Here is a 12,077-nt window from a genome sequence, read left to right as displayed (position 1 = left end):
GAAGGTGTTGATGCCCCTGTACAGGTCATTGGTGAGACCCCACTTGGAGTATTGTGTTCAGTTTTGGAGACCGTATCTGGCGAAAGACGTAAGAAGACTTGAGGCGGTCCAGAGGAGGGCGACGAAAATGATAGGAGGCTTGCGCCAGAAGACGTATGAGGAGAGACTGGAAGCCCTGAATATGTATACCCTAGAGGAAAGGAGAGACAGGGGAGATATGATTCAGACGTTCAAATACTTAAAGGGTATTAACGTAGAACAAAATCTTTTCCAGAGAAAGGAAAATGGTAAAACCAGAGGACATAATTTGAGGTTGAGGGGTGGTAGATTCAGGGGCAATGTTAGGAAATTCTACTTTACGGAGAGGGTGGTGGATGCCTGGAATGCGCTCCCGAGAGAGGTGGTGGAGAGTAAAACTGTGACTGAGTTCAAAGAAGCGTGGGATGAACACAGAAGATTTAGAATCAGAAAATAATATTAAAGATTGAACTAGGCCAGTTACTGGGCAGACTTGTACGGTCTGTGTCTGTGCATGGCCGTTTGGAGGAGGATGGGCAGGGGAGGGTGTAGATGGGCTGGAGTAAGTCTTAACAGAGATTTCGGCAGTTGGAACCCAAGCACAGTACCGGGTAAAGCTTTGGATTCTCGCCCAGAAATAGCTAAGAAGAAAAAAAAAATAAAATAATAATTTAAATTGAATCAGGTTGGGCAGACTGGATGGACCATTCGGGTCTTTATCTGCCGTCATCTACTATGTTACTATGTAAACATTATTGTCCTGATGCTGTCTACTTTTCAGGCATAGGTTTGGCCAATTTTATTGGGGTACTCTTTAGGATTTGTTGGAGACTTGTTTTAAAGATGTTGGCCGCAGCTTATGAGGTGGGGGGAGCGGTGACAAGCTCGAGGCTGTCACCGCTTGTGGCGGAAAATGGGGTGTGGCCCAGTTGGATCTGAGAGATGAGCAGTTAATAAATAAATAAATGTAACATTCGTATGCGATACCGCTGCGAGGGGAAGCATGGCCTTGCGTCACCGTGGGTCATGTTTGGAGGGAGGGGAAGCATGACCTGGCGTCACCGTGGGGCATGTTTGGGGGGAGGGGAGGGGAAGCATGGCCTTGCGTCACCGTGGGCCATATTTGGGGGAATGTTATAAATTTAAAGACTTAATGGGAGTTAGTTTCGACACCGAATAGCTCCCTGGGGATGTGTGAAATATGCATTGGGGTTTGTTGGTTTTTGGACACAGATTGTATTGTAAGTGAAGATAATATTCAGATAGATAATAAAGCTGCGGCCAAATATTTATTCCAATAAAACTGAGTTGTGTGATTATTGATTGATGGTGATTAGCTTTTAGTTGCAGGTGACGGGAATGCGAATGCTAATGTTATGGATATTTTGAGAATTCAAGTCACTGGGTGTATCCTGAATAATGGTTTAGAACCATTGCTTTGATGTACTCTACTTCAAAGAGATCCTTGAGCCTCATACAACAGGTCTCTTTCCTCAGAATATCTAAAATGTATATACAGTGGTGCCTCGCATAACGGACGCCTCGCACAGCGAACGCTGCGCACAACGAACTTTATGTCTTGATTCGTACAACGAACTTCGTTTCACACAACGAAGTCGCCCGAGCTGCATCCTTCCGCGCAGGCACTGCGCTTAACTGCCCTCTCTCCGCCTGGCTCCCTCTTGCCCCCCCCGACTCCCCGACACGATCGGGGCAAGAGGGAGCCCAAGCCCTCTTGCCCCCCCGACTCCCCGACACGATCGGGGCAAGAGGGAGCCCAAGCCCTCTTGCCCCCCCCGACTCCCCGACACGATCGGGGCAAGAGGGAGCCCAAGCCCTCTTGCCCCCCCGACTCCCCGACACGATCGGGGCAAGAGGGAGCTCAAGCCCTCTTGCCCCCCCGACTCCCCGACACGATCGGGGCAAGAGGGAGCTCAAGCCCTCTTGCCCCCCCGACTCCCCGACACGATCGGGGCAAGAGGGAGCCCAAGCCCTCTTGCCCCCCCGACTCCCCGACACGATCGGGGCAAGAGGGAGCTCAAGCCCTCTTGCCCCCCCGACTCCCCGACACGATCGGGGCAAGAGGGAGCCCAAGCCCTCTTGCCCCCCGACTCCCCGACACGATCGGGGCAAGAGGGAGCCCAAGCCCTCTTGCCCCACCGATTCCCCAACTCCCCGACAATATCGGGCCAGGAGGGAGCCCAAGTCCTCCTGGCCACGGCGACCCCCTAACCCCACCCTGCACTACATTACGGGCAGGAGGGATCCCAGGCCCTCCTGCCCTCGACGCAAACCCCCCCTCCCCCCAACGACCGCCCCCCCCCAAGAACCTCCGACCGCCCCCCAGCCGACCCGCGACCCCCCTGGCCGACCCCCACGACACCCCCAACCCCCTTCCCCGTACCTTTCTGTAGTTGGCCGGACAGACGGGAGCCAAACCCGCCTGTCCGGCAGGCAGCCAACGACGGAATGAGGCCGGATTGGCCCATCCGTCCCAAAGCTCCGCCTACTGGTGGGGCCTAAGGCGCCTGGGCCAATCAGAATAGGCCCGGGAGCCTTAGGTCCCTCCTGGGGGCGGGGCCTGAGGCACATGGGCCCAACCCGACCATGTGCCTCAGGCCCTGCCCCCAGGAGGGACCTAAGGCTCCCGGGCCTATTCTGATTGGCCCAGGCGCCTTAGGCCCCACCAGTAGGCGGAGCTTTGGGACGGATGGGCCAATCCGGCCTCATTCCGTCGTTGGCTGCCTGCCGGACAGGCGGGTTTGGCTCCCGTCTGTCCGGCCAACTACAGAAAGGTACGGGGAAGGGGGTTGGGGGTGTCGTGGGGGTCGGCCAGGGGGGTCGCGGGTCGGCTGGGGGGGCGGTCGGAGGTTCTTGGGGGGGGGGGCGGTCGTTGGGGGGGGGGGGGGTTTGCGTCGAGGGCAGGAGGGCCTGGGGTCCCTCCTGCCCGTAATGTAGTGCAGGGTGGGGTTAGGGGGTCGCCGTGGCCAGGAGGACTTGGGCTCCCTCCTGGCCCGATATTGTCGGGGAGTTGGGGAATCGGCGGGGCAAGAGGGCTTGGGCTCCCTCTTGCCCCGATCGTGTCGGGGAGTCGGGGGGGCAAGAGGGCTTGGGCTCCCTCTTGCCCCGATCGTGTCGGGGAGTCGTGGGGGCAAGAGGGCTTGGGCTCCCTCTTGCCCCGATCGTGTCGGGGAGTCGGGGGGCAAGAGGGCTTGGGCTCCCTCTTGCCCCGATCGTGTCGGGGAGTCGGGGGGGGGGCAAGAGGGCTTGGGCTCCCTCTTGCCCCGATCGTGTCGGGGAGTCGGGGGGGCAAGAGGGCTTGGGCTCCCTCTTGCCCCGATCGTGTCGGGGAGTCGGGGGGCAAGAGGGCTTGGGCTCCCTCTTGCCCCGATCGTGTCGGGGGTGCCAGGGACCACACGGAGTCACCCACCGTACCACCCGATTCGGGTAAGCGCAGGTATCGGTGGGTGGCTTATTTGCGGGGGGGTGCCTTATTTTACATTTTTTTCTAAAAAGGGGGGGCTGTCTTATTTGATGGCCCTGCCTTATCATCGGGGAAACACGGTAGAAAAAAAAAAAAAATGAACAGTTAAGTCCCAGTTTTTGCCGCTGAGACTCTGCCCTCTCTCACTGTAAAATTAGACTCTACTTAGTCTGTCTTTAAATTTAAAAAATGTGTGTTGTTTTAAAAAACAATTATGTTTTTAGATGTATCTAAATAAAAATAATAACCAAAAATTTATCTTTTTTTATGTCATCTTAGCATATTTTATGCTGCAGAACGAATTATTTTTTTTTACATGTATTCTTATGGGAAAACGCGTTTCACATAACGAACGTTTCGCATAACAAACTTGCTCCTGGAACCAATTAAGTTCGTTGTGTGAGGCACCACTGTACATGAGATGTTTCTATGTTCCTTCCATGCATATTACAGATACACTGACAAACAAATCTGTTGCGCGAGTTACAAGGTCCACAGGAAACCACTGTGGATAAATGACTTTCTACCCCTAATTAAGTTGTTGATCCTTACCTGTCCATACAATTATTAAAAATTGCTACAACCTAAAGGCTCATTTTTTACTAAATTGCGGCAGTTTTTGGGTTTTTTAAAATTAATTTTCAAAACTTAAAAAAAGTACAAACAAATATACATGCATATATATCAAATAACAGCACTTGTATTCTTACAAACAATGAAACAAATTACCCTATTCCCTCCCCACCTGGATGTGTGTAGAAATCTAGGAATTAAGGATTCAATCATTCTGCTGTTTGACAAATTCCTCCAATGGACTCCAAATCTCTTTGAACCTTTTATTATTTCCAGATTGTTCCGCTATCATTCTTTCATATCTATAATACAAAGTGTTTCCCACCAAAAAGAAAAGTTCAACCTATCCCAAATCTTCCTTTCTAGTTATTAACAACATGGCCACTCCAGTCATAATAATAATAAGTCTATTTTTATGTGTATCAATTGGACTCTTAGGATTTAACAATGTCCCAATAAAACCACATCATAAGACAATGGAATAGAGACACCTAATATCCTATTAAGTTTGCCCCAAATTAATTTCCAAAAATTAAGTATCAACGGACAATAGAATAAAAGATGATCCAATGTTCCTACATCAAGATGACTGTGCCAGCATCTATTAGACTTTAAATTATCCAACTTTTGTAAACAAACAAGTGTCCAAAAACTCTATATAACAAAAAGAACCAAGTTTGTCTCATAGATGCTGACCCTGTACATCTCATTCTCCAAGTCTAAATCCGTGGCCATTGCATAGCAGAAATATGCTGCTTTGTTTACATACCACTTAACAGCCTTATGCCCTTGAAAATCTGTCTGGAAACATAAACCCAGCAAACTCTACTGATTTTTTAAGTTGCGCCAGTCAGGGAACCCCTTCTGAATGGCCTGCTTCAACTGCAACCATTTATAACCTTGAGACTTTGATATGCCAATTGATTGTTGTAACTGTAATAAATTTCCCATTTTCCCATTCAGAATTACATCATTTAGAGTACGAGGAGTAGGAGGAGTGTGTGGCGCAGTGGTTGGATCTACAGCCTCAGCACCCTGGAGTTGTAGGTTCAAACACCGCGCTGCTCCTTGTGACCCTGGGCAAGTCACTTAATCCTCCATAGCCCCAGGTACGTTAGATAGATTGTGAGCCCACCGGGACAGAGAGGGAAAAATGCTTGAGTACCTGATTGTAAAACCGCTTAAATAACCTTGATAAAATCCTAATAAACTTGAAACTTGAATGCTTGCCTGAAACCAATGTTTCCAGAGGATTTTTGACTTGTATCTTGGAGTTCAACCATAGGGATCACGGCAGAGCTTTTAACCATGGGCTGGCAAGGTAAATGCTCCGACGTTCATTCAATTCCACCTTGCTCTGACGTTCATTCAATTACTATGAGTATCAGAGCATTTACCTCGGTCTGTGGCAAAATGCTTTACCGCAGTTCAGAAAAAGCCAGCGTAAATGAATAAACAAATTTAGCTAAAAGTAACAATTTCACCATTTAAGAAGACTGAACAAATATCATATAAAAATCTTTATTTCAGTTAATGTGGCTTGATATCATTTAAGTGTCTGTTTCTAAGCAACAATTAAACTTCCTTGAAGAACTAAATCCATTTCTAGAGAGAACAAAATAAAACAGAATGCAATGCAATGCTCTGAAAAAAATATTATAAGGTTAATTTCTTTCTACGCATTTTAGCTCATATTCCATAAGCATTTTCTCCATAGACAGAGAATGAGAGAAACCTTAGTTAATCAGGTCCTTTGTCATAAGAACATAAAAATTGCCATACTGGGACACACTGAAGGTCCATCAAGCCCAGTATTCTGTTTCCAACAGTAGCCAACCTAGGACACAAGTACCTAGCTAGATCCCAAGCAATAAGGAAAAATTATGTTGTTACCTGTTAATTTTCTTTCCTTTAGACGCAGCAGATGAATCCAGAGACCAATGGGATAGCACACATCTATCATCAGGCGGAGATAGAGAAACTGAATAACAGGTGGTCTTACTGGATGGCACTCCTCCTGTTATCTCCAGTATAGCTCCTTGCCCAAGCATCCGAAACCAGCAATAGGCATAGCATGTAAAAAACTTCTTTCCCATACCAAACTCAAAAGGCAATAATACAGAACTCAACCATCAACAAGAACAAACTTCGAAAGTTGCAAAAGAAACAACCGACAGACAATATCCAGAAAGGGTGGGGCTCTGGATTCATCTGCTGCGTCTAAATGAAAGAAAATTAACAGGTAAGAACATAATTTTTCCTTCCTTAGCAACAGCAGCAGATGAATCCAGAGACCAATGGGATGTAGCAAAGCAATCCTCAATCTGGGTGGGAAGCAAACGCCGCCTCCGCAAAAACCGAAGCACTAAAAAAATGCATCCACCGCATGCTCCCCCAACCGGTAATGCTGAGATAAAGCACTCTCGGAAGACCAAGTAGTTACGAGACAAAATTCCTCCAAGGTAAAAACCTCTGGACCAAATCCAAGAAGTAGCCATCGCTCTGGCGGAATGGACATGAAGTTCTTTCGCCAACCGCTTCCCTGCCATCAAGCAAGCGGAAATAATGTCCTCCTGGACCCATCGAGCGATGGAGACTTTGGACGCCGCCATACATTTGAGGCGTCCCTCGAAGAATACAAAAAGGTGATCTAAACAACTAAAAGATGTTAGAAACCTAGCTTGCGGAGAACGCTATGCACTGTCAAAAAATGCAGTGAATAAAAAGCATGTCTCCCCATTTCTCCTCCCAGGAAGAAGGAAAAGCGAGAGTGTCATAAAAGAAAGGATGACACCTCCTTAGAAAGAAATTGTGGTACCGTCCAAACTGACACCCCAGATTTTGAAATCAGAAATAGGAAACCCCGCCATACAAGGCCTGCAACACAGAAAACTGTCGAGCTGAAGCCATGGTCACAAGAAACACTGTGCTGAAAGACACAGCCTGCAAGAGGCTCAAAAAGTAAGCTTGAAACAGAGCCTCCAGTAAACGGCAAAGAAGTACCTGAAGACTGTACTCCAGATAGGGTTCCAAGATGTTCAAGAATAAACCGTACTCCATCCAGGAACAGCACCACATGAAGCTGAGAAGTAAGCGAAGAGCAAGATACCGAGCTTTGGAAACAAGCCAAGATAGCCACTTGAAGCGGAAGGGAATTGAACACAAAACCCTTGGCAGAACGCAACTCCCAAAAAGGAAAGAACAGAAAACATAGAAGCCAGGCAGAGGGCCAAGACACCCATAACCTATCAAAAGCCAGGTCAGAATATCAAAAGAGGACGAATAACCATGGTGGTCGGACCCTAGGAAATCAAATCTGGAAGTACCAGGAATCCCAACCGAGTGGCTGTAGAAAGACACATCAGATCCGCATAGCAAGAAGGGCGCAGCCAAGCCGGAGATCCTCCGACGACAGTACCCTGAAAGCGAGTTTGAGAATTCAAACCCAGCCAATCAATTGCCTGGGGAAACACCCAAAAGAGAGAAACCAGAGGAGAGGAAGAAACAATGCTGCTACCCCCTCTGACTGCCACTCCCTGCGTCCGCCGAAGGAACTAGAAAACTAGGAATTTTGAGGCCATGATGTCTAGGTCAAGGAGAGCTCACCCTCATACAAAGAGCTGGAACGCTTGACAGAAGAGGCCCTAATTTCCAGGATGTAGAAGGTGGTATAACCACCACTATATGGAACAAGAGAACCCTTCAGAAATGTGAACATCCACATCCAAAGAATGAAGAAAATAAATCACCCAAGCGCGTCTGGTAAATTGACCTAGCTGGAAGATGTCTGAATCAGCCAGTAGGCCAAGGTAAAAACACCTCTATGCGACAAAACGCTAGCACTACTACCAGCATCTGCTAAAATGATTGTAACCGTGGCTAGGCCCAATGATGTCTGCTTAAACATAAAGCGTCACTCGAGAACAACCAAGCAAAGAAACTGCTGAAGTGGTGGTCACATGAGAATACATACAAATTATCTCATAGTTTCCCTTATGAAATGTCAACTCAGAGAAACTGAGTGACCCATATGAAATCCATCACCAGTCTGACCAATTCCCCCTTTCTTGGGCACTACGAAGAAAATGGAATAACAACCCCTAGTTCCGGAAGAGCAGAAGCTACTGTCCCAAGTTCTAGAAACCCGGGAAGGGGATCTCGCACCAGCGTCACCTTTGGACACCCAATATACAGTGACACCAAGAAAGAAGCTGCAATGGGAGAAAATAATTCAAAGGTGCAAAAACTTGAAAGAAAAATCCAAAGACTCGCAACCTGACATTACCATATCTCCCTTTCTGCGAAGAAGCCGAAAGAGCAGTCGGAGGAAGTAAGGACCCCTTCCAAGTAAAGCAGAGGACAGGTAACGAGCTGGAGGAGAGATGTAAGTCCTGAACAGAAGAAAGGAACTCCCCTGAGAACATACTAGGCATGCAACACAAGAACGAGTATGATTAATCTGTGGCAGCCTGTGCTATAGGAACACCGCATGCCAGCTTCTCCAAAATACGACTGCCCTTAAAGGGAAAATACTTATAAAAAAAAAAAAATACACATGAAAATTAAATAAGTGTTCAATGCGGTCCAGGGAAAGCAAAAGATTGGACACCCCTGCAGGAGACCCTGTTACGCTAGAAATAGAAAAAGACAGTCGTGCTCGCAGGAAATCGAGAATAGCCATTATGTCCCTAGAACTGCTCCAAATGTGCAGTAAGCAGTCTAAGCATTACCAGACCCATACAGCGCCTCTTAAATGGCACCAATATTAAGGAAACATCCCAAACCTACATAGTCTCACCCTTAGGAGACCTCGAGAGAGATGAAGAGATACCCGAATGAAGCTCCGGGAACTCTCCTGCGACTGACATATAATGTACAATGAGTTGCCTTCCGCCAACCCAGTACGGAGGTAAGCCGAAACTGGATGGTTAAGCATAGAGCATATTCTCTCTCTAAGTGCCTAGCGAGACTCCCACAGAAGATAACACTATCGCAGCAGATCAAACAATTCGGGAGACCTCCACACACCGAGCTCTAAGATCTCATTAATGCAGAAAACTGCTAGCACTGCCGACGCATCTGACACCGAAGGTATAGAAAGCCGCGGCAGACACCAATAACAGCCAGCTAAAAATAACCGCACCGAACGCTGTGGTGCCCCCACCATCGCAGGAAATAGTCCCATAGCGCCATCAAATACCAGCAGCCAAGGCGCAAAGAAGAAGAAAACATAGAATATGCATAATCCTCGCCACACAGTAACGCCGGGAGAGAGGAGGAGAGAACTGAACCAAAACCCGGCAAATTTCCTGCTGCTGACCTTCCACAGCAGTAATTGGCCTGCCGCAGACTCAGTGCAGAAACAAGCCGCAACTGAAGAGCCAAGCATGCAATGGCTTATCCTCTCTAGAGACAACAGGCCATGTCAGAAGTCTCCCAAGCTAGAAAAAATGGGACCGCGGCAAGCGTAGAGAGAAGCCATTTGCTGAATCAGATCCCAAGAATGTCGCAGCATTCCCGCCAGCAGCAGAGCACAAGCGCGAGCCTCATACTTGTTGAAAAGCACGGGCTCCACAAAGCGACCCTCAGTGCAACTCAAACACAGCCACGGGCCATGCGGAGCAAAGGCAGTCGCAGTGAAAAGTCCGGAAACGCAAGGACGCTCTCGCCCGTGCCTGGAGTTTGGCCCGCCAAAAATAACTGCCTCGTGAAATGCTGCGGCACTACCGACAGCAAAGGAGGTTTTCCCGCTGAAAATTACAGCCTCAAGAAGCGCTGCGGCTCTGCCGATAGCGAAGGGGCTCGGTCCGGCTGAAATGTACAGCCCCAGGAAATGCTGTGGCCCTGCTGACTGCAAACTCAACGACTCATCCGACAGCAGAAAGGATGAAGCACACACCGTCTGCACTCGGGAAAAAATGGCCACCATCCAACGGCATACATAAACTCAAAGCGGAGCCCATCAAAAAACACACATGCACACCCGAATTACTCAACCACAGGCCTGCCCAACTGAAACCGTAGTGAACAGAGCACAAAATAATAGCTGCTATACTCACGTGCCACCGAACTCGCATTGCATACAACCACAGCCAAAAGAAGCACAAGCTGTCTGAAAGTACCGGTTGATGCCGGCAAATGTCGGTTGTCAGCACAAACAGGGCAGAATGTAGTACCTGGGGGGTCTCCCTTTTTTTTTTAACAATGAAGGGAAAGAAGAAAAAAATTGGAGACCCATCAGACCCTCTAACAATGGAGGGAGGGTGAGGCAGGGACCTTGGGGGGGCCCAGGTATAAAAACTAATGCCGGCACCGTTCAGTTGGACACCCCTGTCTCACTGAAGAGGAAACCTCAACAAGAGAAATAGAAATGTCAGCTCACTGAAGAGAAAATCTCAACAGGAGAAAACAATGTTCCAGTCACAGCCAGAATCCAGGAGCTAGTTGAATAGCGTCCATCACCTGCTGGGAGATAGAGCATACTGGAGATAACAGGAGGAGTGCCAGCCAATAAGACCACCTGTTATTCAGTTTCTCTATCTCCGCCTGCTGGTAGATGTGTGCTATCCCATTGGTCTCTGGATTCATCTGCTGCTGTTGCTAAGGAAAATAGATTTTATGCTACTTATCCTAAGGAATAAGAAGTGGATTTCCCCAAGCCATCTCAATAATGGTCTATTGCCTTCTCTTTTAGGAATTTAGACAAACCTTTTTTAAACTCCACTGATTTAATCACATTTTCCAGCAACGAATTCCAGAGTTTAATTACAAGCTGTGTAAAAATTCTACTCCACTCAGTATTTTATAGACTTCTATCATATCACCCCTGAATCATCTCTTCTCCAAGCTGAAAAGCCCTAGCCACTTTAGCCTTTCCTCATAGGGAAGTTGTCCCATCTCTTTTATCATTTTGTCACCCTTCTTTGTACCTTTTCTAATTCCACTATATCTTTTTTGAGATACGGTGACCAGAATTGCACACAGTATTCAAGGTGTGGTCGTGCCATAGTGCGATACAAGGGCATAATAACATTTTCATCTTTGTTTTCTATTCCTTTCCTGATAATTCCCAATATTCTATTTGCTTTTTTAGCCGCCGCACACTGAACTGAGGGTTTTAATGTATCCTCAACAATGACACCTAGATCCTTTTCCTGGTCAGTGACTCCTAACGTGGAACCCTGCATCACAAAGCTATAGTTTGGGTTCTTCTTTCCCACATGCATCACTTTGCACTTGCTTACATTAAACTTAATCTGCCATTTTGAAGCCCAGTCTCCCAAGGTCCTCTTGCAATTTTATCTTTGAACAATTTTGAGTCATCAGTAAATTTAATTATCTCACTAGTTATTCCCATCTCTAGATCATTGATAAATATGTTAAAAAGCAGCGGTCCCTGCATAGACTCCTTAGGAACTCCACTATTTAAAACAATCAAAATGAACAAAATCTCCCTCAGCAAAAAGTAATCAAACAAAATATCAAATAGCTGTCAAAATACAAAAGCAAAGCCAAAGAACACAGTTTGCATTAACAAAGTAGGAAAAACCTCAGAGCCCCTTCAGGGAGGAAACCCTCTTTAGACTGGCAAGGGCAAATCACTTCATCAGCAAAAAAAACCTCCAATGTAGGCACACAATTAACCTTTATATTCATTTCACAAAAAATTAGAACTTGAAACTTTGAATTTAAAGCATTAAACAGCATTTATCTTTCAGCAAGTATGGCTCATCAAGCTCAAAGCCCGACTGACGATGGCCAGCGTTCACCAGAAGGCTGCCTCAGACTTTGTTATTGCAGAGAGATCAGGAATGGATTTTCAATCTGAACCCAGCGGCATGAATGCAAAGGTTCAATGGTGTAATTTCTTTTTGAACCTTTTTTTTTTTCTCTGTGCCAGAATTGTGGCTTTGAAATCAATTCATTCATAGAGTTGTTTGTGAATGAATCTGTTCCTCTGCTCCGATTGGTGCAATTAGGAATGGGTTGGGTTTAAGAGGCC

At 47.1% G+C, this 12,077-nt stretch overlaps 1 protein-coding gene across 5 annotated transcripts in view; it reads right to left on the bottom strand.

Moving 5' to 3' along the window:
• Window positions 1–12,077, bottom strand: part of PEX2 (peroxisomal biogenesis factor 2) — a 30,121-nt gene that overhangs the window by 15,726 nt on the left and 2,318 nt on the right. The window contains exon 2 of one of the 5 annotated variants that reach the window (XM_033934947.1): window positions 4,248–4,377. The exons of the other annotated variants lie outside the window; for them this stretch is intronic. The gene's annotated coding sequence lies outside the window, so the exon portion shown is untranslated. The remainder of the gene's footprint in view (window positions 1–4,247; window positions 4,378–12,077) is intronic. 5 annotated transcript variants of the gene reach the window in all.

The sequence above is a fragment of the Geotrypetes seraphini genome, chromosome 2 (genome assembly GCF_902459505.1).
Source record: "Geotrypetes seraphini chromosome 2, aGeoSer1.1, whole genome shotgun sequence".
In the NCBI taxonomy this organism is placed as follows: domain Eukaryota; kingdom Metazoa; phylum Chordata; class Amphibia; order Gymnophiona; family Dermophiidae; genus Geotrypetes; species Geotrypetes seraphini.
The sequence above is the reverse complement of the archived record's forward strand: the minus strand, read 5'-3'. Positions and strand labels throughout refer to the sequence as shown.